This window comes from Pinus tabuliformis, chromosome 4_1, assembly GCF_031772625.1.
Source record: "Pinus tabuliformis cultivar Carrire ecotype Pingquan chromosome 4_1, CPIR1, whole genome shotgun sequence".
NCBI classification, from domain to species: domain Eukaryota; kingdom Viridiplantae; phylum Streptophyta; class Pinopsida; order Pinales; family Pinaceae; genus Pinus; species Pinus tabuliformis.
Genome location: NC_142303.1, coordinates 511,256,555 through 511,280,447, shown reverse-complemented (window position 1 = coordinate 511,280,447; position 23,893 = coordinate 511,256,555).

Here is a 23,893-nt window from a genome sequence, read left to right as displayed (position 1 = left end):
TCTTGAGTATTGGACAGCTTGTCCATAAGGGGTACAATGTTTTCTTTAAAAATGATGTATGCACCATCATGGATATACCACCCAGCAAAAGATGCATTGCTGAAGTGAAGATGACAAGGAACAGGATGTTCCCTCTCCGGATCAGGGCAGACATGAAGAACAAAAGGGAAATGGCAGCAGTCACCCAAGAGGCCTTCCAAAGCGTGCCAAAGGATGAGAACTGGTTATGGCACTTGAGATTCGGGCATCTAAATTTTGGAGGTCTAAACTTACTGAGCAGAAAAGGAATGGTAAAGGGATTACCATTGATAGAGAAGCCGGACAGCCTTTGTGAAGGTTGTATATTGGGCAAACAACATAGAGAAAGTTTTCCATCAGGGAAAAGCATAAGGGCAAAGACACCCTTAGAGATTATCCACTCAGATTTGTGTGGACCAATGCAAGCTCCATCGTTAGCTGGCAGCCTATATTTCTTGACATTCATTGATGATTTTACAAGAAAGACTTGGATATATTTCCTCAAGAACAAAAGTGAAGTCTTTGAGAAATTCCAAAATTTCAAAGCACTTGTGGAGAACCAAAGCGGGCTGCACATAAAAGTATTGAGAACTGATAGAGGAGGTGAGTATATCTCAAATGAATTCCTAAAGTTTTGTAGAGAAAATGGAATACATAAACAGTTCACAACTCGGTACACTCCGCAGCAAAATGGAGTTGCTGAAAGGAAGAACAGGACCATCATGGATATGGCAAGGAGCATGTTGAAGGCAAAGCATTTGCCAAATGAGTATTGGGCTGAAGCTGTACATTGTGCAGTTTATATATTGAACAGGTGTCCTACAAAAGCAGTCATGAACAAAGTGCCAGAAGAGGCATGGAGTGGGAGAAAGCAAGGAGTCACCCACATGAGAGTTTTTGGGTGTGTAGCCTATGCACACATTCCAGATCAGCTAAGGAGGAAGTTGGACAGCAAAGGGGAGAAATGCATCTTCATTGGATACAGTGATGAATCCAAAGCCTACAGGTTGTACATTCCATCTACCAAGAAGTTCTTTGTCAGCAGGGATGTTCAATTCATTGAAGAGGAAGCTTGGGATGGAAACATAGAGAAAACAGTCAATGTTAAAAACTGTTTGTCTCATGATGAAGATGAAGAGGAAGTGGCTGAAATGCATCCCCAAACAGCAGCGCCAACACAAGGACAGCAAGGGACACCATTGAGGATCAATGAGAGTGCTTCTCCAAGCACACCACAAGGAGGAAATTCAAGTGAATCTTCAAGCACTTGCACACCAAGTGAAAGAGGTAAGAAATTTAGAAATCTAAGTGACATTTATGATGAAGGAATGAATTCCTTATTTGCCTTGTATTGTCATGTTGATGATCCTATTCATTTCGAAGAAGCAATTAAAGATAGGAAATGGATAGAAGCTATGGATGAGGAGATGAATTCCATAGAGAAAAACAAAACATGGGATTTCATTGAGTTACCAAAAGGAAAAGAAGTCATTGCTGTGAAATGGGTCTACAAGACCAAGAGCAATGCTGAAGGCAAGATTGAAAGGCACAAGGCAAGGCTGGTTGTCAAAGGCTACAAGCAGCAGTATGGGAGAGATTATGAGGAGACTTTCGCACCGGTTGCAAGAATGGAAACAGTGAGAGCAGTGTTGTCTATAGCAGCACAAAACAAATGGAAAGTCTACCAAATGGATGTGAAATCAGCATTCCTAAATGGAGTGTTAATGGAAGAGGCCTATGTGGAACAACCTCTCGGATATGAGAAGAAAGGTGAAGAGCACAAAGTGTGCAAATTGAAGAAAGCTCTTTATGGGCTGAAGCAAGCGCCAAGAGCATGGTACAGCAGGATAGATTCATATCTATTGGATAATGAATTCGACAAGTGTGAAGGAGAACCCACAGTATACATCAAGGAAAAGGATGGTAAAATTTTAATTGTTGTCTTGTATGTAGATGATGTTATTTTCACTGGAAATGATATTTATCTTATTGAGAATTTTAAATCAGTCATGAAGGATGAATTTGAAATGACTGACATGGGTTTGTTGAGATACTTCTTAGGCATAGAAGTAGATCAAAATGAAAAATGAATTTTTATATCTCAAGCAAGATATGTAAATCAAGTTTTGGGCAGATTTAAGATGGAAGAATGCAAGGCAGCAATCACTCCCACAGTGATGGGATTAAAGCTCAGCAGAGAGGACAGCAGCAAGGATTTTGATCCTAGTTTGTATAAAAGTATTGTGGGCAGCCTTATGTATTTAACAGCTACTAGGCCTGATTTAATGTATGCTGTTAGTTTAATTTCCAGGTTCATGGAGAGGCCGAAGGAGGCACATTGGCAGGCAGCAAAGAGAATTCTGAGGTATGTCAAAGGCACCAAAATGTTTGGAATTTTATATCATGCCTCAGAACATTCGGATTTGATTGGATACACTGACAGTGATTGGGCTGGAAGTGTAGATGATCGGAAGAGCACTTCCGGTTATGTTTTTAATATGGGTTCAGGAGCCATCTCATGGGCTTCTAAGAAGCAGTCCATTGTAGCATTGTCTACAGCAGAGGCTGAATATGTGGCAGCTACAGCAGCAGCATGTCAAGTAGTGTGGATGAGAAGAATGTTGAGAAGCTTAGGCCAAGAGCAGGCAAAAGCGACAGTGATTTTTTGTGACAATAGCTCAGCTATTGCATTATCAAAGAATTCAGTGTTTCATAAGAGAACGAAACACATTGATACAAGGTTTCACTACATCAGAGAATTGGTGAACAATGGAGAAATTGTCCTAGAACATTGCAGGACTCAAGAACAGGTAGCAGACATCTTGACAAAGCCATTGGATCAGAAAAGCTTTGAATTTTTGAGGAAGTGTCTCGGTATGACCGAATGCCCAGCTGTTGAAATTAAAGGGGAGTGTTGAAATCTAATTTCAACGCAGACCACCAGAAACCGTGAACCAAGCCAGAAACCGTTCACCGGATTTTCTCGGAGCGATTTGCCGACGAAGGAATAATCCGGCAAGGAGCTCCGATATAATTTGGAGCCGACACGTGGTTCAGCCCTGACGTAACGCAACGTAAGAATCTCGGGAGTTAATGTTCAGCATATGTTGGCTTTCCGATATTGCTATCCGCCGTTCGATCTACTCCACCTTTTTCGTCCGTTGATTGCCCAAACCTGCATACGAACATACATTAATGACTTTGCGTGGAGTGAATTTCATTTTTGGTTGACCGCGGTAAAATAATTAATGAATTAATTGTTACCGTAGAGAATAGGTAAGGTGATTTAAATTTTAATGTTTTTATATGTATCGGAGGTATGGTGGTGCATTTAAAGAAAGGCATGGGTGTTAAAAATATTTTACGGCACGTAAAAGTAATTGTGTTTTTTTTTTTTTTTTTTTTCAAAAAAAATGAAAGGGGGTTCGTGCATTTGACTATTTTGAAAGAGGAACGATACAGCAGTAAAAATATAGTGTGCTCTGTATTATTTTGTATGGCACACGGGAGGTAAAGAATATTGGTGTGTTCGCAGCAGCGAAATAGAACCAGAGGATGTATGCACAGCAGTGCACAAGAAATATTTGGTAATGTTTTGTTTTGACCTTTTGTAATGGAACGGTGAAAACGCAAGGTGAAATGAGAACAAAGCCCGTAATGTTTTATGTGCTGAAGGTTTTGTAAAATCCATGAGCGTATAATGAATTTGTTTTACAGCAGTAAACTTATGTAAATTTTTATATTACAGCAGTAAAGTTTTGTTACAGCAGTGAATGTAAAAGGGGATTTACAGCAGTAAACCCAGTTCAGTAAATTCTTAGAAATTTTTTATGATGGTGAAAAAATCTGTCTCTCTGTTAAATTTTTTTTGAGTCTCTCTGTGCATAAAAGATCCTAGAGTCAAAGAACAGAGCATTGCCTCTGTGTGTTTGAATCTTGGTTTTTGGTATTTTCTCCATGTAAAAATATCCAACAACTTGCAGTAACAATTACATTCCTTCCTCATTAACTCAAGGCCATCACTACTGTAACAACCCCTTCTACCATCATTTTTATCTAAGATTTTAAGTGGTTGCACTCCCAATGAAAAATGAAAAATAAAGAACTCGCTGCTCGTCTTCCTCGGAGTCACACGAAGCTTCCCGGAAAGGCGAAGAAAACTTGTGTAATGTTTGTAGATGTGCCGCAGATCTTTATTATTCGAACATGTGATGAATAATACAAATGACGATAGGCACACCATTTCCTCAAAGCCGTAGACGCTTTGCTAATCAAGTGCTAAATCCGACACGATTTATTTGTCTCAGTGTGACTCTTAGAAAAAGTAAAAATCCCCGAAATACAGCGTCATAGATTTAAAAATATGATTTACAGTTTGTGAATAGATTAAGTCCTGAGGGATAGATTAGTTGGCAGATTTTTGGTTGTTAATTATCTCGTTTATTTAGTGGTGATGTTTTGGTTGTTAATTATCTCGTCTAAGGAGGTCAACTGGTTAAATTTTCTCTGGGTCAAATTTTCTGGACGCTTTTGAAATTAGGCTATCCCTTTATGAATCGATTTAAATGTTTGGAATTCCAGTTTTGACCAGTTAGACTGTAACCGCTGGTTTTAAGCACTTGTTAACAATCCTGTTCAAGATATTAAAGTGATAAGTGTGCGTTAGGAATTTAACCTTCCATATTCGAAGCGACATTTCTAAAAGTTAAAGTTTCTTATCAAAACCGTCTCTCCGGAGCTTTTGCCATGTTCAGTGACCGCTAAGTTCTGAGAGAAAACCACTCCATTTTTTCTTCTCGCCATCGACATTACATTTCCGTCACCCTCATGACTTTAGCTTTAAAATTAGTGATCCCACATCATGTTGAAATCTAATTTCAACGCTGTTGTATATCACCAGAAACCGTCCAGCAAACCCGCCAGAGAGCTCTCGGGCCACTTTCCGGCAAAGGTATCTTCCGTACACAAGGGCCCGAGAAAATTTAGAGATGACGCGTGGCTGTCCCTATACGTCACCATTTCAGATTTCTCGGGTGCTAATGTTCAGTCATATGATGCGTTCTGATATTCACCTCCGCCGTCCGATCAGCTCCATCATTCTCCACCGTCCATCAGTGAAACCTGCACACCTGCATACGACCAGCGTTAACTACATGGCGTGGAGTAAAAATTAAGTTCGTTGACCATACCTCTTATTAATGCATTGTCATATGCGTAGGTAGATTTTTATGTTTTTTTTACGGCATGTATTAATGTTCATAAAAACGTGTTGTATTTTTTTTTAAAGTGTGTTGACCATTTTGTAATGAAAAATATAACAAGTGAAGTGTGCTCGTGTTGTTGATGTTGCACACGGGAAGAAAAGAACACTGGTGTTCGCAGCAGCGTGAAGAACCAGAGGATGTATGCACAGCAGTGCACAAGATATATTCTGTAATGTTTTGTTTTGATTTTTTTTTGTAATGGAACGGTGAAAACGCAAGGTGAAATGAGAACTGAGCCCGTAATGTTTTATGTGCTGAAGGTTTTTGTAATATCCATGAGCGTATAATGAAATTGTTTTACAGCAGTAAACTTATGTAAATTTTTATTACAGCAGTAAGGTGTTTTTCACAGCAGTGAATGTAAAAAGGATTTTACAGTGGTAAATCCCTCTCAGTAAAAGAGGATGAAGTTTGTATCAGTTTTTTTAATAGAAATGTTTTTATGGTGGTGAAATACTCTGTTTCTCAGTGAAATTTTTTTAAGCTTCCCTGTGCACAAAAAGATCCTGTGGAGGTAAAACAGAGCATTGCCTCTGTGTGTTTGAATTTTTGTTTTTGGGATTTTCCCATTAAAAATCCCCAACAGTGGTATCAGAGCTGGTCCAGGCTCTTTAAAGAAGTTAAAGAAGCTGAAGGGAGAAGGTTGTTGCTGCAGCAAAACTTCTCAGGCAGACAGAAGACTCAGACAACGAAGGATTCAGGTATTCTTCATAACTATCTTGTTTGTTACTAAAGAGACAGTCAGTTTTTAAAAATACACAGTCAAGGAATGGCTAGCACAAGCACTGGTATGGGTATGTTTAATACCCAGCTCCCATAGTTTAATGGGAAGAACTATGACTACTGGTCAATAACTATGAAAGCCTTGCTTGCTTCCCAAGACTTATGGGAAATAGTTGAAGATGGTTTTGAAGAACCAGCAGATGAAACTGAGTTCAATGCATTAACTCAGGGAGAGAAGGATCTGCTGAAGAGCAATAGGAAGAAGGATTCAAAAGCCCGTGTGTTGTTGTATCTAGCAGTAGACCAGAGTATATTTCCTAGGTTAGCAGCAGCTAAGACAGCAAATGAAGCATGGGAAACCCTTAAGACAGCCTATCAAGGCATGGAGAGAGTGAAGACAGCAAAACTACAATTGTTGAGAAAGGATTTTGAGAACTTGAACATGAAGGAGTCTGATAACATTGACTCATTCTTCACTCATGTGATTGGTGTAATCACACAAATGAGAACTCATGGAGAAACCATTGAAGATAGAAGGATTGTGGAGAAAATATTGAGGGTCTTACCCTCAAGGTTCGACGCCATAGTCACCACCATTGAAGAGACAAAGGATCTCTCAAACTATTCAGTTGATGAGCTATATGCATCACTGATAACACATGAGCAGAGGTTGAGTAGGAATGAAAACTCATCTCTTGAGCAAGCCTTCAAGACCCAGATGTCCTTTGGAAGAGGAAGAGGTCAAGGAAAAGGAAACCGAAGAGGAAGAGGCAGAAGCCAGAACAGAGGTGGAAGGAACAGCCCATCAAATGAACAAGGAAGAGGCAGCAATCCAAATCAGAACCAAGGTCAAGGTAGCAGCCAACAAAGAGATCAGTATCAGGCTCAAGGACAAAGGTATGATAAATCTAATGTTCAATGCTATTATTGCAAAAAGTATGGACATTATGCTAGTGATTGTAGAAAGAAACAGCATGATATGAACAGCAGACAAAATGCAAATGTTACAAGAGAAAACAACAGTCAAGAAAATGTCCTGTTAGCTTGTAACATGGATGAAACACATAGTGAGGACATACGGTTTTTAGACTCAGGTTGCAGCAACCATATGACCGGAAACATAGCCTTCTTTTCTGCCCTAGATAAAAATGTGAAATCAGAAGTCACACTAGGAACTGATAGTAAAGTGTCTGTTATGGGAAAAGGAGAAGTAAAAATATTTTCAAAGCAAGGAGAAAGGAAAACCATAGCAGATGTCTACTATGTCCCCGGAATGAGATGTAACCTCTTCAGTATTGGACAGCTTGTCCATAAGGGGTACAATGTTTTCTTTAAAAATGATGTATGCACCATCATGGATATACCACCCAGCAAAAGATGCATTGCTGAAGTGAAGATGACAAGGAACAGGATGTTCCCTCTCTGGATCAAGGCAGACATGAAGAACAAAAGGGAAATAGCAGCAGTCACCCAAGAGGCCTTCCAAAGCGTGCCAAAGGATGAGAACCGGTTATGGCACTTGAGATTCGGGCATCTAAATTTTGGAGGTCTAAACTTATTGAGCAGAAAAGGAATGGTAAAGGGATTACCATTGATAGAGAAGCCAGACAGCCTTTGTGAAGGTTGTATATTGGGCAAACAACATAGAGAAAGTTTTCCATAAGGGAAAAGCATAAGGGCAAAGACACCCTTAGAGATTATCCACTCGGAATTGTGTGGACCAATGCAAGCTCCATCATTAGCAGGCATCCTATATTTCCTAACATTCATTGATGACTTTACAAGAAAAACTTGGGTATATTTCCTTAAAAACAAAAGTGAAGTGTTTGAGAAATTCCAAAACTTCAAGGCATTTGTGGAAAACCAAAGCAGGCTACATATAAAAGTTTTGAGAACTGATAGAGGAGGTGAGTATATCTCCAAGGAATTCCTAAGATTTTGTAGAGAAAATGGAATTCACAAACAGTTTACAGCTAGGTACACCCCACAGAAAAATGGAGTTGCTGAAAGGAAGAACAGGACCATCATGGATATGGCGAGGAGCATACTGAAGGCAAAGCATTTGCCAAATGATTATTGGGCTGAAGCTGTAAATTGTGCAGCGTATATTTTGAACAGGTGTCCTACAAAAGCAGTGTTGAACAAAGTGCCGGAAGAAGCATGGAGTGGGAGAAAGCAAAGGAGTCACCCACATGAGAGTTTTTGGATGTGTGGCCTATGCACACATTCCAGATCAGCTAAGGAGGAAGTTGGACAGCAAAGGGGAGAAATGTCTCTTCATTGGATACAGTGAGGAATCCAAAGCCTACAGGTTGTATATCCCATCTACCAAGAAGTTTTTTGTCAGCAGAGATGTTCAATTCATTGAAGAGGAAGCTTGGGATGGAAGCATAGAGAAAACAATGAATGTTAAAAACTGTTTGTCTCATAATGAAGATGATGAGGAGGTGGCTGAAATGCATCCCCAAACAACAGCGCCAACACAAGGACAGCAAGGGACACCATTGAGGATAAATGAGAGTGCTTCTCCAAGCACACCACAAGGAGGAAATTCAAGTGCATCTTCAAGCACTTGCACACCAAGTGAAAGAGGTAAGAAGTTTAGAAATCTAAGTGATATTTATGATGAAGGAATGAATTCCTTATTTGCCTTGTATTGTCATGTTGATGACCCTATTCATTTTGAAGAAGCTATTAAAGATAGAAAATGGATAGAAGCTATGGATGAGGACATGAATGCCATAGAGAGAAACAAAACATGGGATTTGGTTGAGCTACCAAAAGGAATAGAAGTCATTGGTGTGAAATGGGTCTACAAGACCAAGAGAAATGCTGAAGGCAAGATAGAAAGGCACAAGGCAAGGCTGGTTGTTAAAGGGTACAAGCAGCAGTATGGAAGAGATTATGAGGAGACTTTCGCCCCGGTTGCAAGAATGGAAACTGTGAGAGCAGTGCTGTCCATAGCAGCACAAAACAAATGGAAAGTCTACCAAATGGACGTGAAGTCAGCATTCCTAAATGGAGTGTTAATGGAAGAGGTCTATGTGGAACAGCCTCTCGGATATGAGAAGAAAGGTGAAGAGCACAAAGTGTGCAAATTGAAGAAAGCTCTTTATGGGCTGAAGCAAGCGCCAAGAGCATGGTACAGCAGGATAGATTCATATCTATTGGATAATGAATTTGACAAATGTGAAGGAGAACCCACAGTCTACATCAAGGAAAATGATGGTAAAATTTTAATTGTTGTCTTGTATGTAGATGATGTTATTTTCTCTGGAAATGATATTTATCTTATTGAGAATTTTAAATCAGTCATGAAGGATGAATTTGAAATGACTGACATGGGTTTGTAGAGATACTTCTTAGGCATAGAAGTAGATCAAAATGAAAAATGAATTTTTATATCTCAAGCAAGATACGTAAATCAAGTTTTGGGCAGATTTAAGATGGAAGAATGCAAGGCAGCAATCACTCCCACAGTGATGGGATTAAAACTCAGCAGAGAGGACAGAAGCAAGGATTTTGATCCTAGCCTGTACAAAAGCATTGTGGGTAGCCTTATGTATTTAACAGCAACTAGGCCTGATTTAATGTATGTTGTTAGTTTAATTTCCAGGTTCATGGAGAGGCCGAAGGAGGCACATTGGCAGGCAACAAAGAGAATTTTGAGGTATGTCAAGGGTACCAAAATGTTTGGAATTTTATATAGTGTCTCAGAAAGTTTAGATTTAATTGGATACACTGATAGTGATTGGGCTGGAAGTGTAGATGATCGGAAAAGCACTTCCGGTTATGTGTTTCATATGGGTTCAGGAGCCATTTCATGCGCTTCTAAGAAGCAGTCCATTGTAGCATTGTCTACAGCAGAGGCTGAATATGTGGCAGCTACAACAGCAGCATGTCAAGCAGTGTGGATGAGAAGAATGTTGAGAAGCTTAGGCCAAGAGCAGGCAAAAGCGACAGTGATTTTTTGTGACAATAGCTCAGCTATTGCATTGTCAAAGAATTCAGTATTTCATAAGAGAACGAAACACATTGATACAAGGTTTCACTACATCAGAGAATTGGTGAACAATGGAGAAATTGTCTTAGAACATTGCAGGACTCAAGAACAGGTAGCAGACATCTTGACAAAGCCATTGGATCAGAAGAGCTTTGAATTTTTGAGAAAGTGTTTGGGTATGACCGAATGCCCAGCTGTTGAAATTAAAGGGGAGTGTTGAAATCTAATTTCAACGCTGTTGTATATCACCAGAAACCGTCCAGCAAACCCGCCGGAGAGCTCTCGGGTCACTTTCCGGCAAAGGTATCTTCCGTACACAAGGGCCCGAGAAAATTTAGAGATGACGCGTGGCTGTCCCCATACGTCACCATTTCAGATTTCTCGGGTGCTAATGTTCAGTCATATGATGCGTTTCGATATTCACCTCCACCGTCCGATCAGCTCCATCATTCTCCACCGTCCATCAGTGAAACCTGCACACCTGCATACGACCAACATTAACTACATGGCGTGGAGTAAAAATTAAGTTTGTTGACCATACCTCTTATTAATGCATTCTCATATGCGTAGGTAGATTTTTATGTTTTTTTTACGGCATGTATTAATGTTCATAAAAACGTGTTGTATTTTTTTTAAAGTGTGTTGACCATTTTGTAATGAAAAATATAACAAGTGAAGTGTGCTCGTGTTGTTGATGTTGCACACGGGAGGAAAAGAACATTGGTGTTCGCAGCAGCGTGAAGAACCAGAGAATGTATGCACGGCGGTGCACAAGATATATTCTGTAATGTTTTGTTTTGATTTTTTTTTTGTAATGGAACGGTGAAAACGCAAGGTGAAATGAGAACTGAGCCCGTAATTTTTTATGTGCTGAAGGTTTTTGTAATATCCATGAGCGTATAATGAAATTGTTTTACAGCAGTAAACTTATGTAAATTTTTATTACAGTAGTAAGGTGTTTTTCACAGCAGTGAATGTAAAAAGGATTTTACAGTGGTAAATCCCTCTCAGTAAAAGAGGATGAAGTTTGTATCAGTTTTTTAAATAGAAATGTTTTTATGGTGGTGAAATACTCTGTTTCTCAGTGAAATTTTTTTAAGCTTCCCTGTGCACAAAAAGATCCTGTGGAGGTAAAACAGAGCATTACCTCTGTGTGTTTGAATCTTGGTTTTTGGTATTTTCCCATCAAAAAAATACCCAACACATCATAGGTTATTCGTCGCATGTGCGTGTGTGGAAAACGAGAGAATTTAAGCTTGGTGTGAATCTTGACTTTTTATCCAGTGAAGAAAACATTTCTTTCAAGATAAACTATGCAATCTTTTTGTTAAAGCACGTGCTAAACATTAACAATTGCATTTTTAAGATGATAGGTCAAGGTATAGCATAAATATGAGTTTTGCGCAAAATCAGGACGACCCCATACAACCAAAAATGTAGCGAAAGGATGTACGGTAGTGGAATCCTCGTCATCATGTACAACTTTCAAGAGGGAAGCACTTGTCGAACAGGTCAGCGAAATTTTGGGAACTTATTTTACATGTAGATGAGGTTATATTACAAGATAAAATTACATAAAATTAAAATAAATTATGAGACATTTACTTGGCACATAAAAATATATTATAAATTTATATATATATAATAAAAAATTAATATTTTTTTTTAAACCAATATAAATTATTTTTAAATTAAATGATGATGATGATGATGGTTAACATTCACTGAGACCAAATTTTGGCCTATTGGACCTAAAGAAATGAATTGTTTAGTCTAATTTAAGATTTAATTCCTATGCTCAAAAAGCTTGGAGAGAAGCCTCCTGAGCTCACTATAATTTTAACATCGTAAAAGGCTAGGAAGGTCACTATTGCAACAAAGATTATGAAACTGAGATCTAATGTGGTTGTACTCGGGGAACTCTAAGAGGAACTAATTTTCATCCTCGATGTTCATATTGTCACAGAGATGGATGACAGATCCTTTCCATCCATGGTGTTTTAGGAACTACCCAACCACCCGTTTCACTATGGAGCTAATGAGAGTTTGTTCTAATCTTGACTATATTAATTTTCTTGTTTGAGCTAGTTAAAACAGGGAGATACTTTTGATCTTCTAGGGTGGGGTTGATGACCTTCTTATAATATCTTAATTTTCTTTTAGCTTTTAAATCTTTCTCACACCACATTTCTTCTTTGAACTTAGAAGTAATAATATTTTTAATGTTATTAATGTTTTGCAATGCAACATTCTCGTCGATCTCCTAATGGTTTAACCAGGCCCTCGTGTCGTTATACCAACCTCGTTTGAGACTTAGGTGGTTTTTGCTAGAATTTAAAGCTAGCTTAGGAACTCTATGGTCTCCTATGTTATTGAGTTTGTGCTTGTACAACAGAAGCCTAGTCATAGCTAGGCTCTCGATAGGGGAAAGACCCACTTCTATAAGGAGAATAGAATAGGGTGTATTGCTTTTAATTTTGAGGATATATGTTATAAAACGCTTCTGGATTTGCTCAATCTTTCTCCAGGATTCTCTACAGATGTTACAACCCCAAACCTCACATCCATATAAGATAACAGGAGTGACTAAAGTTTCAAATAGGAACTTCTTTCTATCCCATATTACGAGGTTTTCCATTTTACAATTATTTTCAAGACCAAAATAAGCTTTCCACCCCCCATTAATCCTTTTCTCAATGCTACAGTTCCAATTGAGCTTGTGATGAATATCAATTCCTAGGTACTTGTAGGAAGACACTTCCTCCAAGTTACTATTGTCATACATAAAATTTAGCATAAGTGTCCTTCTTGGATTTGATAATCATAATTTTTGTTTTGTCATTGTTAACAGTCATAGCCATGGTAGAGCAGAAATCCTTAAGAAGTCTAAGATGCTTATCAAGATCCGATGGGCACCTTGCGAGAAGAACACTTTTGTCAGCATGGAGAAGAAGGATGATGACTATCCTAGCTAAGATCGTGCCAGCACAACCTGCTTCCTCTAAACAACCTTCTAGCTTGTCGATGTAAATGCCAAATAGGGTAGGTGAGAGGGGTCAACCTTGTTTAACTCTAATATTACACTTAATATATTTCAACCCCTCCATTGCTCTTTAACTTGGCAATTACATTCTCGTATAACCTTATAGCGGCAGCTGTCAACTCGAAAGGAACCTTTAGTTCTTCTAATCTATTCCGTAGGCTATTTCTAGGAACCGTATCAAAAGCCTTTCTAAAGTTCACAAAGCAACAAAAGAGATTGGATTTATCATTGTGGCATTCCTCCACCATGATCCTAAGCATAACGAGGTGGTCTGTTGTTGAGTGTTGCCTTCTAAAACATGCTTGGCCTTTAGCCTGCTTACCTTCACTTTCAAGCCATATGCTCAACTTCTTTTCCAAAATGATACCATATAACTTGGCTAAGAGAGGGTTGATCATAATTGTCTGATAATTAGAGGGGTTATTTGTATCCCCACTTTTAAAAATAGGGATAATGAGGCTCTGAGTCCATGGTTTAGGGACCCTTGCTTGACCGCTTCATTAAAAAACTTGTGGATGCGGGGGATGAGGACAAGACCTCCAATTTTTAAGATTTCCTCTTCGTAACCTTCAATGTCCTTAGCTTTCCCATTTTCCAGGCGTTTAACCCCAAAATCAATGTCTTCTAATGAGAAAACTTCTTTCGTTGTGAGCAGGGTTTCAAAGTTATCCATGACATTTGGAGATTCATAAAGCTTTTTAAGATAGGAATTCGAGTCGTGTAAAGCAATTTTATTATTATCTTTAGTATTCCTAGTTAAAATCTGCCTCCACAATTTTTTAGGAGCTACCTTAGAGAGGTGTAAGAGATTCTCTTTTATTTTACGAATATACTGCCTTTTTTTCCTTTTAGTTAGGGCTTTGTATATTTTTATCTTGCCAATTTTAAGAGATTCATCAACAACTTCCTTAATTTCTCTCCTCGCACTTTTACAATCTTTGTCATACCATGGGTTGGTTTTGCTATTTCCTTTATTACTTGAAACTTCAATTGAGAACTTGTTAATAGAATATGAGAGGGTTGTAGTAAAATTATGATAGAGGTTTTCTATGTTGTCTATACTAGATAAAGGAAGCAAATTAGTTTTTAATTCATTTAGAAAGAGATCATTTTTATTTCTATCAAAGATTAAGTTCTTATGGCTATAAGGATTATCTTCTATGGGATCTCTATGCATGAAAAAATTGAGAGTTATAAGTAAATGCCTATGATCATAGTTAGGCTCATGGTCGTTTAAGATGTCAAAAGGTATTATTTCATTGTATAAAGGGAGATTGGAAATAACATAGTTTACCACGGTGCTACCAATCCCATGGATGCAGGTCATTTGGCTAGTATTGGGCCACTTCTTTAGGCCGTTGCAAATTATGAGATCCTGAGCACTACAAAACTTGATTAGCTCTGACCCAAACAAATTCTCCTTGAGGTCTTCAGAGCTCCTTTTGTACCGGCTAGCCAGAGTAAGGTCTTCATCTAACCAAAGAGGATTAGGGTTGGAATGATTGTTTAGAAGAAAATCTTGGTTGCTTGAAGTTCGAGCATTGAAGTAACCCATTAAAAGGATATTACCTTCATTCCTTAGGCTAGAAATATCATTCTCTAAACCATTGTAAGGACTATTTTATCTAGATTCTTCTTCGTATAGAAGTTAGAATTGATGGGGGGAAATAACAGATTGCTATGTAGGTCTTTTTATCATTAATGTTAGTAATCTCTATCCAACTATATTGGTTGTAAGGATCGTTTTTACAAATCCTAGCATGGGGGGAGATGTTCTTCTTAATGTAACAAGCTATACCCCCAATGCCTGTACGGGAGGATCACTTGTTCCAGGTAGACCATAGTGCAAAGCCATCTATGTTAGGGACCATGGATTTTTCGTGCTCCCAAATTTCAACAAGCAATATAATATCAACATCATTTGAGATCCAACTTAGCTTGGGGCCTTTGTTCCATGGAAAGCCATGACAGTTCTAAGAAAGAATCCAGATTGTTATTTATTACTATCCTTTTGGTTTCTATCTCGAATAACGGCTTTTCTATTTTTGATTATTGCCCATTTTCCTTCGTTCCTAACATCTTTTACATTTTGAACCTCCTTTCTTAATTCTACTTGATCTTCTGGAATGAGATCTTCATTTATAAATATTCTCGTTCCTTTTAGACTTGAGGTTTTACTAAGTATGTCATACTTATGGTCAGTAGAGCTCACCTTTATTTGGATCAACCTTCCTTTATTCTCAGTTAATTTCCCCAACCTTGTTGCTTCTGTGAGACACATTGTTTCAATTTGTAATCTATTATGTAATTATGTCTGGGCTATGGCTAAAGTATCCTCGTCTACCTCCTCTTTCAAACCGAAGATTATAAGGTTCAAGGCCCTTTTGTTACGCTCATGGTCTAATTCTATCAATTTTTTCATTTCATCTTTAATTGGTTTGATATCTAATTTACCTGCCACACTATTTAGGGTGAGGCGACTATTAACTTTTTCTTCTAGTTCTTTAATCATGTCCTTCATTTTAAGACTCTAAAATATTAATATAAATTATAATTATAATGGAATATTATTCATTAACCTTTTAATATTATTTGTTTGACTAATATTTTATATGAAGTATAAAACAAATTATATATTTCCTTTTCCGCATGATAAAACCAATAATCAACAATATTGCTTCATATAACCCAAAAAAAATAATTATACCTTATAATCAATTTTTTTATATAATAAAAAAATATATTCTATTATATAATTAATGGTATTAATAATGTGTTGTTTAGTTATTAAATGTTTTGATATGGATTCAATTTTTAAAGAAATTCATAGTAACTAGAATTGTGAAGACCTCATGAGTCAAACTTGTGATTCCAAATGATACCTACTAGAAAATTAGACCAGAAAACAAGGTCCAAGACATTTAACAATTAATAACATATTTATTTAACATAATATTATTATTAAAATTGAAAAAATTTACATTACTCTTTTATTTTCTTAATTGTGTCGAGGGGCTCTCTACAACTAGTATAGGGATACATGTAGGCATTAGGAGTAGAGCCAAACTTGTGATTCCAACTAATACCTACTAGCGAATTAGACCCGAAAACAAGGTCCAAGACATTTAACAATTAATAACATATTGATTTAACATAATATTATTATTAAAATTGAAAAATTTTACATTACTCTTTTATTTTCTTAATTGTGTCAAGTGGCTCTCTAAAACCAAATAATAACATATTTATTTAATATAATATTATTACTAAAATTGAACAAATTTACATTACTCTTTTATTTTCTTAATTGTATCGAGGGGCTCTCTACAACTAGTATAGGGATACATGTAGGCATTAGGCGTAATGTAAGAAATATAGTATGTCATCTAGTCAATATGTTAAATTTATATTTATTTACACCTTATTTCTATCCGCTTTTTATGCAAAAATTTGGTTAAATTGGGTTGGGAAGTAGTTGATGGTAAATATGTTATTGATGTGAATATGAGATATTTTCAAGGATTTTATTTTTGGATTAAAAAACCACTACAAAAATAGCTAAAAAAACATGCATGAATATTCACCTCCACTTTACCATGAATATTATTACAATACAATGGGTCAATACAATGGCTTATTAATACGACATGCCTAAAAATCATAAATCATTTCACAATCAAAATATTTTATAAACATGCATGAATATTCACCTTCACTTTACCATGCATACTATTAACTTGTAAATAGGCTTTATTACAATATAATGGGCCAATAACATGGTTTATTAATAGCACATTCCTAAAAACCATAAATCATTTCACAATCAAAATATTTTATAAAAACTTTATATAAATTGAGTGGTGATAAATTAACCTTATATTGAAATATTATTTATTAACTTTTTGTAATATTATTTGTTTAATTAATATTTTATATTAAGCATAAAACAAATATAATATTTCATTTTCCATATGATAAAATGAATGGTCAATAATATTATTTTATATAATAAAATAATATATTATAATATATAATAAATGTTGTTAAAAATGTATTGTTTAATTATTAAATGTTTTGGTGTTTTTGGTCTATATTGGATGATTGTTTTTTTGTTAAATCTTGATTTCTGTTGATTAAACTGGGTTTTTTATTATATATATGGATTCAACGTCTTGAAAAATTAATACTGGGTTTTTTATTATATATATGGATTCAACATCTTGAAAAATTAACTGGCCACTAGAATTGTGAAGATCACACAACTCAAACCTGTGATGCCAACAAATACCTACAGGATCATAAGATTCCACTTCAAATTACACAAAGAATCTAGGAAGCTACTCATCTCTTGTTTTAGATGTTCCTTACCCAAAAGAAAAATATATAAACATAGGCTTCTTAGAGCCACAACTGAAACTCTCAATCATAAAGGGAGATGATGAAGAGCTATAACTACAACAGAAACCCAAAATTGAAGAATAAGAAGTTACAATGTCAACTCAAGGTATAGAAGAGGATGCATCAAGCAAGCATGCATTCAATTAGAAACTTTTCCAATAACCTTTGTAGGCCAAGAGACTTTATCTCCAAGAATATCACATATCACCTTCAGGTATAGGGAAGTAGGATAACATTTATTCACAATTCATGGAGATTAAAAATAAGGATCTTAAAATAAACTATATTCAGAATTGTGGAAGCAAGGTTCATGATTGTCTCAAACTCGGTTATTTTCTTCCTTAAATTATGAAACAGGACAATTAAATATGGTAGTTTTGGAACGTAAATCGCGTACAATCAAAATAGTAAAAGATTACAAGGCAACCAACTTCACCATAGACTTAAATAATATACATGTGGAAGGTCATGTATCTACAAGGCAGACTGGAGAGATGACTTTTAGAAATTCAATAAATGCTACTTTATATGCATCAGAATTAGAAAAATATGGTGACAAAGGTCACAAATCAGTTGAAAGAGGAAAGTATTATGACTAGGACTAAGAATATGAAAATTCACTCAATTGGAGCATTACATTGTTAGACTATGGGCAGACCCAAAAGAGTCATCTTCAATATAGGCCTTAATTAAACCTCAGGATATAAACATTCAAGTTTTAAGAAGAAAGTTGAAAATTCTAGCTATAGAACATGTACAAACTCCCTAAATGGAATATACATAGAAATAAAAAGAAAAATTATTTTCATCGATTATTGAGCTGAACAAAAATGTTGAAAATTATTTCCTGGCAAAGTAAAGAAATGAACATGTATGTCCATTACTTTCTTCAGCGTCATTAGCACTAGTTGATCCATCTATGAGGTGGGTTGAAACAATGTCAACTTTAAGTATAAAGGATGTTAAAATTGAAAATATTAATTAATGAAGAATATAGCATTTGATAATAATAGTGAAGATGTAACCTATAAAAATACGTCAATTCATACCAACCAAGATTGCAAAAAGAACCGAATCAATTGAAGGGCTAATTAGTGGGAATGTAGGGTTTGAATGGATCATGGAAAATCCTTTCAACGGAAAACGTTTTAAATATTTCAAAAATGTGGGGATCAACTAGGATTAAATATTTCAAAAATGTGGGGATCAATTAGGATTATTGGAGATGAATAAGATTTAGTTACACCATAGAACATGCTATTGAAAAAATTCAGATAGAATTAGGGGACAAACGTGAGATTGGTTCCAGAATAATAAAATTCCTGAATTCTAGGAATTTGAAGTAGCTAAGGCATGATGGTGTTAAAAATAGGATTTACATTATAATGGAGGTTAATAATGTTTCAACTAAAAGAAACTTTGTCCCACAAGATTAGGGTAATTGTATATTAGTGGAAAATGATGTGGAACCATTCAATACAAAGTTCAATATCATGAGAGAAATAATTATGCCTTCATTTTGGGATCAGAATAATAAGTTAATGTCTCTATATGTATATAAAGTATCTATCCTAAGGACAAGATAAAATCCAAGCAAGTTTTTAGATATGACAAAAATCTTGAAGGAGCCAACCATAGTAGATAAATTAATTGATGCCTTTTACCTCCACCATTAAGTTAAAATGATTTTCCCATCTATTCCAACCTATCATAAATACCTAGATTTGGATATCATTTATAGAAACATGATATCTTATATCTATGCAATTGGAATATATTGGGAATGGTTAGATAAATTTACTTTATAAACATTTATGACTTGAACAATAGAATTCACTGTGTGGACAAGAAATGTTTGAGGCTTGTAAAATACTTTCTATTATTGCTAGTTAGTTTCTTAGAAGTTTAATTTGCAACAAATATATTTTATAATATTTTTTTATAAAAACTAAGGAATATTTGAAGAAAGGGGTTCAAAATTTATAAGAGATATTTTATTTTATAATCTATGGACAATATTATTAAATTTATAATCAAAACATTCTACTTTCAGCTATCAGAAGTTTGTACTCTTGTGTTATAGTATTTCTCTTGTAAGTTATGCATGTTTGTTTCATTTATGCAATATTTTAAGTTATATGAGATATCTCTAGAGGCTAAATTGAGGATCAATTTCCCTTGCATATCGAAATGTTATGTTTTACACAAAGTATTATGATAGAATTTGTTTGTTTTTATCATAACTCTTGTTAATTGGTTTTATTGTTACCTAATATTTCATGTAATCAAAGTTTTGTTTTGTTATTTGAACCATCAAAATATTATTCCTATGCAGTTTTTTTAGTGACAAACATTGAAGTATTCATTAGATGTTCTAAAATCTGATACAACCTTTTCTTTATTCTTCTATAACCCACAATCAGTCATAATTTAGTGGTCTATCTTAGTTGGGAGGTGTCTTATTGATTAGACATTTGAAATATATTATCCAATAGTCCATCATACTGGAGAAATATTGAATTAGAACATCTTTAAACTTTTTCTTGTGCCTTGGAATTATTTTCTCGCCAAGAACTATCTCAAGGATACAATAGTTGATATGGTTGCTAAGGGTATGATCGTTGATGAGGTTATTGAGCACTGTAGTGATGTTGGTTTCCATAAGGAATTCCTTGCCAACTTTGATATAAATATTGGTTTTGACGCTATTAAGGATGCCATGTTGATGTTTTCCAAGGCATAGAATAATTATACGTGTTTTGTATGGGATTTGCAATATAATATTTAGGAAATTGTTGGGTAGTGCCTTGAAACATACCTATTATTCTTGGTATCCAAGGTCTTCTTAATGGGAAATAGTATAGATATTTCACTACTTTATTCTCTCTTTTGTAGGCTGCGTTCATGTTCGATAGTGTTTGAAATTTTTCATTTTCATGACTTTCTACACAAATGCCACAAAGTTGAATATTATCTAATGGACATTCGCTCAATGAATGTTTCTTTCTAAACTTAGGTAAAAAATACACAATATTTCATTTTTCTCTTTCTGTCTCTTCTTGGAGTTTAATGTATTTATTTGTAATCCAAGTGTACTTAAGAGACCAATTTTAAAATTCTCTAAAAAATTGCCTAATTCTTCCCTACCAACACTTCACACAGCTAACTTATTGATTTTAGTCAAAGTATATCTTTTATTTTTTCCACGTTTTGGTCTTTCTTTGGAATACTTCCTATAAATTTCACATATTTTATCATAAGGTAAGTAAGAAACATCACATGCTCCCATTATATTAAGTACATCAATATATTCATCCTTAATTCCTCTTACGAAAATTGTGTGAATGGTACACGTCTGAGTTAAGTTCATTTTATTTATATTTCTTAATATTATAGGAAAATATTTCCAAACAATCTTCTAAAATTTCATCCTTTCGTTCATACATCCTAATGATATCCTCCGTAGAGTCTCTAGGTTTACAATATGGTGGATATTTATTAAGAATTTGTTTTCTCATATCATTCCAATACATACTAGCGCATTCTCCCAAACCATTAAACCATTTTAAATCATATCTTTTTAAGGTGGCTAGAAAGAAACTAATTTTTTTGTGGATCATTTATGTATTCATATGTAAGGCACAAAACATCAAAATGAAAGGGAAAGCATCGAGATCCTTAGTTGACATACCACTAAAAATAAGAGACACAAATGGTCAAATATTTTTCATTTTTACCTTAGTACCAAGGAGTGTTGGTTCATCTAAGATGGGAAATCCAAAGATGATTTAATTCCCTGGTCCTTTCCTTGCAAATCCTTCTCCCCTCTTAGTTCTTCTTCTAGATTCAACATTAAGTCATATTTCATGTTTTTTTGCTTTAGAATATTTTCTCTTTCTCTTTCTTCTCGCTTTCTTCTGTAATTACATCATCCATGTTAATTCTAATTCATCACACTAGAACAAATATTCTTCTCATATGACCCAAAATTATTTGGTCCAATCATGAGGGTTTACTTTTGATGTCTTACTAGATGAGCATGTTTGAAATTTTATTTCTCTTTCTGTTCACACAACCAATGATGTTCTTGGTTACAATTTTCCTTCTCTTTATTTTTCCACAAGAGTGAACTATTTTTGCACTTCCTAAGTTATTTATGTGATATTAGTAGTGGGGGAATTCATTTCTTCATCACTAATATATTCTCTAGTTTCAATACATTGACCTTTATGATTCCTAGGCTTAATAAATCTATTCATATAAACATGACAAGGGTTCATGAAACATCGCTAAATTGGATGTGCATGTTCTTACCTCTTTTCATAGTGTTGACTCCTCATTTTTCTAAATGTTTATATTGAAAATTATATTTAAAAACTGAAGAAAAAACTCTAGATCTAAATACAACTCTTAATGTGCTTCCTTGGAAACAATGTCAAAATGTTGGTCTAGTTTATTTTCATAAAATAGATACAATATTATCAACCTAGGAGTCCATTAAATTAGAAGAACACCACTATATGTGGAAAACTAGCCTTGGATTCCCCTTACTATCACTTAAGGTTAAAGAATGAAATTTATTGTATCAAATTCTAAATGAAATACTAAGTTATGGCTACCATTTTTTTTTTTTTAACAAGATTGGATAGTGGATATGTTACCAAAAGTTGTGATGGAGAAAGCTCCTATTACAATAAGTTGTAGCATAAGTGGAAACTAAGCCGTGAGAATGTGCTGGGAAAGCAATCCCTTCTCTTGTGCTTATATTCAAAAATTCATATATTTTTGTGGCTATTCTTGAATACTATCTAACATATTGTCCTACTAGTAAAGAAAATTTACATAACATTGATTCTCTGGTATTTTTTCATGGTTTATAGACTGACTACTCTTGAGAGGGCTGATTCTTCTTGTCTTGAATTCCATTTGGTTTTCTTCCTTCTTTTTCCCCTTGGGCTGCTTACTATTCCTTCTATTATTGTGTTGTTCCTTCTGCTTGATTTTCCTTCTGTTGTTGAGTTGTTCCTTCTGCTTGTTGTTCCTTCTGTTGGTTGTGGCTATTCCTTTGGCTTGTTGTTCCTTTTGTTGGCTGCGACTGTTCCTTCTATTGTTGTGTTGTTCCTTCTGCTTGCTATTCCTTCTGTTGTTGTGTTGTTCCTTCTGCTTGATGTTCCTTCTGTTGTTGTGTTGTTCCTTTTGCTTGTTGTTCCTTCTTCTTGTTGTTCCTTCTGCTTGCTGCTTGGCGTTCCTGAGTGTGATTGATAGGGAGGAGAGGCGCTGATGGGGGGAAGGTAAAGAGGTGGAAATGGTGGCTAGAGGAGGAGAGAGGTTGGTGGCTAGAGGTTTGCACAAAGCAGATGGCTGGAAGCTTGAAATCTCTCCACAAAGCCCTGAAATGAAGATCTCCTCCGTGTCTGGGTTTTATTTCAAAATTCTGAGTACAACTCTCAATTTGAGCGTTGAGGCCAATGAATGTAGATCTGCCTGTTGTAGCTTGGTTAAGGTAGAGGATGAAGCGATCAGGGTCGTCCATTGAGACTAAGGATTCCTTCAGGCAACAGACAACCTTTATTTGCCAGAGAGTCTGCTTGCTTGTTTAATTCCCGTAGAATGTAGTAAGAGTCAACTCTGTCAAAATCTTTCAAAGTGTTTTAGATTCACTGTAGAGTTTTGTTTAATGCAGGATTACAAAAATGATCTTCGGAGTTTAAGAGTTTAATCAGAAGCTCTAAGTCTCCGAAAATTTGAATTATTTTATAATCTAGCTCCTTCGCAATCTGAGAAGCTTTTAAGAGACTGTAACTCTCTGCTTGATTGTTCGAGCTAGTGCCTAGGCCCCAACTGAAGTTGGTTTCACCCTATCTATCTGGGGAGAGAGTCAAACCCCCTACACCTACAGTTCCTGGGTTCCCCTTGGATGCTCCATCAATGAAGATCGTGGATTTTGAGGTCCCCTGCCACCACATGTGAAAGTCACCTTTAGTGGGTTACAAGTTCCAAGAAGGAGCATTCAATTGTTTGCTGACTAAATCGTTCCTCTCTCCTTTCGAGCATGATCGCAACCATGCAGAAGCTTCTAAAGGTGAAGAAGAGGTGGGAGCTGATTTACGTGCAATTTCCTGTAAGAGGGCTTTCACTTTGGCCACCACTACCATTGAATTCGGAAGCTTGCTGTTGAAAACGCAGTCGTTTCTAGCCAAACACACTTTCCACCAAAGGCATTTTGGAATAGCTTGCCAGATATTGTTCTAGACTGTGTTTTTAGCTTTTTTTTTTAGGATTTTGGTATGACCAAGAGATGTAAAGAGAAACCACAGATGTTTGAGAGGGGGAGGGAGCGCTAAGACCATGAAGCACCAAATTCCAGACTGCTTGTGTGAAATCGTAGTCAACCAATAAGTGATAAGAGGTTTCAACAGCAGAGTTGCATAAGCAGCATCTAAA